Below are 4,974 nucleotides of genomic sequence, written 5' to 3'. Positions count from 1 at the left end.
GTGTGGATTTTTTTTTTTTGGGGGGGGGGGGGGGGGAAGGAGGGGGCAGTGGACAGCTAGAAATAAAAATCAGTGATGTCTTCTGCTGGTTTTCTTCCTTGTGTTTGACTATGTATGGTATCACAGCCTTACAGGATGCAGATATATTTGCATCAATTACGTGTTACGAAAATAGTGTGAAAGGCTTTTGTATGGCAGTTGATCACTTACGATTTCATCGTCTTGCTGCTTCACTTGCATCACTGGTGTAATGGCGGAGCTGTTGATTAACATTACACTGTTGCACATTGTATTTTGTCACTGATTGCCAACGTAATTCACTGCACAAATTGCTTCGACAAACATGTAAACATTATGCACACAACACAAGATGGCGGACTGTAGCATGTGAGTCTGTGCCGATTATCGAGGTTTTGTATCAATATTCTTGGTACTGGCAGATTTGTAGTCAATTATTTTCATTGACACATCTTGAGTCTATTGAGTTAAAACTGGCTTAAGACTGTTGAAGAATTTTGAATTTTTGAATTCGGTTATCTCATTAACAAAATTATCTCCATGCTTTGTATTATGTATGAAAATTTCCATTTCTTCCATGATACCCATTCTTTTACTTTTTCCTATTTTGTGTAAAATTTCGAGGTTGTCTTCGATATTCAAAGGGTGGCCTGTGTCTTTAATGTGAGTTGCTACTGCTGGTTTGTTACATTTATCGAGCCTGTAGCAGTATAAATGTTCTTTGAATCGGGTTCTGAAATTTCTGCCTGTTTGGCCGATATAATATTTATTACACTGGCTGCAGGTAATTTTGTAAATGCCAGATGCATCACGACTTGTCCCTTTCATAGCAACCGTCCTTTCAGTGACCTTAATCGATCTATTGAAACCAGGGAAGTCTAAGTCATAATGGTCGGACGGGGATTTGAATCCTGCTATTTTCAAATGTGAGTCCCCGGCCCTAAGCACTGAGCCACCTTCCCTCGCTTCATCTGGAGTAGTTACCTGCTTACCGAGGATTCTCCGGTACCCAAACTGATCATTCCTCGGGATGATTTTTACCAATTTTCCCATTCTTCTTTAAATAATTCGTGTCAGTGTTTTGGCAAACATGATTTATGAAACTGATAGTTCGGCAATATTCACAGCTCTCAACACATATCTTCTTTGGCAATGAGATTATTACAGTGATTTTCTGAGGGTATTTCGCCTGTGTCATATATCTTGAACACGAAGTGGAACAGCTTGTCGTGGCTGGCTCTCCCATGGAACTGAACAATCTGAGGGAGTGTCTTCTACTTCAGGAACTTGTTCCCACTTACGTCTTTCAGTTCTTCGTCAAATCCTTTTCATACTATCGTATTTCCCATCTCATCTTCATCTGCCTCCTCTTCCCTTTCCATAACACTGTCTGCAAGTTAGTGTCTTTTGCATAGTCTTTCTCTGTATTCCATCCAACATTCAGCTTCCCCTTCTTTGCTTATACTGCTTGCCGCCTGAACTCTTAATCACACTGGAGTTTCGAGTTCAAATTCCCGTGCTTGCAGAAAATAATAATGTATTGAGGATGAGTCCGCATTTTTGCAGGAACACAAATTATTGTTTTGCCTTAACACCCAAGCATGTTTCATCACACTTGTGGCATCCTCATTGGTTTTTTTTCTTTTCTTTGTCTGATATGGATTATGCTTAGGTTAGAAAATATATTAGATGGATTTTCTTGTTATTTAAATTACTCACGCACTTTGCCTTTTATTTTACATTGTATTTATCGTGTCACTGCCAACCGAAATCAGTCACAGGTCTAAACGGTGTACGTAGCGTGCGCACATGCGGTCATGTATTCACGGCCACTGCACCTTGTATACCAACATTTCTGTTAAGATTGCAAGTGTGACCCAATCTAAGCATAGCTACATGTCGTTGCCGAAGGTTGACACTAAAATTTCGACTACTTATGAGTAATGCGTGGTCCGCAGTTCCTATACGAATTCTGAAGATGTCTCAAACAGGCGAAACGCAGTTCTTGCAACTTAGACTGTTTTTCCCTGCTGAAAATCTATCACTGTTATTTACCATGACCGCAGAATGGGAGGATTTAAATAACAAATGGAACACCTTTGGGATGAGTTAGGACGTCGACTTCGCTCCGGACCCCAGCGTCACACTTCACTATCTTCTCTGGTTTCGGCTCTTGAGGAAGAATGGGCTGCATTTCCTCCGCAGACATTCAGACACCTCATAGGAAGTGTACCCAGCAGACATGAAGCCGCCATAAATGCGAAGGGCCGACACACTCTTGTCCACTAATTGGTGTCCGGATACTTTTTATCAGATAGTATATAAAGCACAATTTGGAACATCGGAGTCAGCATTACTTTAGATTTTTCCATGAATATTTAGCTGTGAAGATGATTTGTTGCCGATGGAATCCTCACAATATGAAATGCCAAAAAGTTCGACCAAGGAAATGCGGAATACGTATAAAACATCTTAACAGTACGTGAAATTTGGGTATATTCACAGGAGCCGGAAATTAAGCTTCAATCAGCTGTAATCCTGCGAAGATTGTTTATCTGAGATCGTTTCTCCGCAGAAGTTTCCCAAACCAATTTATCTTTCCTGCTTTTATTACGATCAGTTATTGCCTGTCTACTCTCATTCCTCTTAGTACTTCTTCATTTTTATTTTAACCCATTTATCTATTCTATAGCATCCTATTCAGAAGCATCCAGCCCTTCCATCCTACCCCATCAGAGTTCAAGTTTCTGCACCGTAAAAAAGAACTTGCCATATAACTTACTTTATTAGCAGATTCCTCAGGCTAAGATCAATATTGCTACAAAATATCCACTTCCTACAAATGATAACTTTCCCATTGATATTCACACCTTTATTGATTCTCAATTCTGTTCCAAAGATATTTTTATTATTCTTCTATTCAGCATTATTTTCACGTGTTTTGCCTCTCCTTTTTAGTTAGCAAGAAGACGAGAGGTGAGGACACCACATCTTGCGCTGTTGTGCTGGATTAAATTCCAAAGTTCTCTGCAGAGTTTCATGAAATGAGGGCACGTAACACTGTTGATGGTTATTTAGAGGTAAAACACGGCAGTGATCTTGGTGCTACTCGAGAGGAATAGGTTACTTGTCGGCACTGGGGCCATCTTCTCCTTCTGTCATCATCATACAACACAGACATGATACTACACTACACACAGCCATTGCAGATACCTGCACTCAGCAGATATATTCAACACTCAGCCCCCACACAGCAAGAAAAAAAATCTTACTTATTAAATGGCTGAGCCTACCCCTCGCAGTCTACCGGGCAACATTTGTATCTGCACCAATACTCCGCAGGCCACAGCGTGTGGTGGAGGGTACCTCTACTAGCACTAACTGATCCCTCCCGAACAGCAGGCATGAATCATTCCAGAGGGACAACACCACGAGGAGATCATAGGATTGCTTTACTGGATCTGACGAATAGCCAGAGGTTGGATTGAGATCTCGAACTGCCTTACGTCGTTTACCGCTGTCATCATTCCACAGACAACAGAGACTTGTATGGCGTAGAGCCAGAGTTCAGTGCGACACAAGGTAGCGTTCAGTGGTGTTCAGCAATGAGTATCGCTTCTGTTTGTGGTGTTCAGATCGACGCGAAAGAGTCCGTAAACGACCCGATAAAAAGTCGCAGGAAGCAGCGATTCTTCTGAAATCATGGTTTGGGGAGATATTTGGTATGAAAAAAGGATTGCCTAAATAATTGTTAAAGGTAGGCTGAATGCTTGCCAGTATGTGGGAAGATTGGTAAACCCTATCGTCACATCCTTCAGGGCCAGGGTACTGAATGGTATATTCCAGCAGGATGATGCGAGATCCAAATTGCAAATCATTCCACCAACGGCTTGAGGAATGTACTGATCCATGGCTTGAATGCACTGATACACGATGTTTAGCACGATGACAGACGATCATAGTATACCATATGAAGTTACAGTACTGAGATACACTGACGGAAAAAAGTCACAACACCAAAAAATAATTAATGTAGAGTAAGGACGTTTCTGGAACACATTTGTCGAGGTAACATACAGGTTGACAATTATTGAACTATATGTAAAAAAAACTTAAGTTAGTTACAAACTACGGCGTGCACACACTTTTTTCAACACGTAAACGTCACTACAGATATTTGGATTTAGGTTATCACATGTTCGATGTGCCTGCCATCATTCGCGATGAAGTGGCGCAGGCGAATGGCAAAATTCTGCATGACCTCCTGAATGGCTGTTTTCAGCTCAGCAGTGGTTTTGGGGGTTATTTCTGTACACCTTGTCTTTGACAAAACGGAGTCGCATGTGCTCAGATAAGTAGAATACGACGCCAATCGACGCTCATGCCAGTGGTCTCTCGGTACCCCAGAGCCAGAAACCGGTCTCCAGAGTGCTCCTCCGCGATATGAAACACTCTCCTGCTTCGATGGAGTCGAGCACCGTCTTGCATAGACGACATATTGTCGATATCAGGGTCACTTTGTATAATGGGGATGAAATTATCTTCCAAAACGCTCACGTACAGTTTAGTAGCCACCGTGCCATCAAGGATTATCACACTGATTATTCCGTGACAGGACATTGTACACCACACAGTCACCCACTGAGTGTGAAGAGACTTCTCAATCGCGAAATGCGCATTCTCAGTCCCCGAAATGCGCCAATTTTGCTTATTGACGAACCAATCCAATTGAAGTGGGCTTAGTCTTTAAGCCAAACAACAACGCGCATACTAATTCCCATCATGCACCGCGGCCAGTCGTGCAGTTTGAGCGTTCTAACGCAAACCGTTCAGAAGTTATGATGATTTTATTTCATACAGTTCAATAATTGTCACCCTGTATTTGAATGATTAACATTGAAAGATCACAGGTTAACGTCATTGTGTTGTACAGTGCCTGATGTCAGTTTGTGGGAT

Source organism: Schistocerca cancellata, chromosome 2, assembly GCF_023864275.1.
Source record: "Schistocerca cancellata isolate TAMUIC-IGC-003103 chromosome 2, iqSchCanc2.1, whole genome shotgun sequence".
Lineage (NCBI taxonomy): Eukaryota > Metazoa > Arthropoda > Insecta > Orthoptera > Acrididae > Schistocerca > Schistocerca cancellata.
This window is presented reverse-complemented; position numbering follows the sequence as displayed.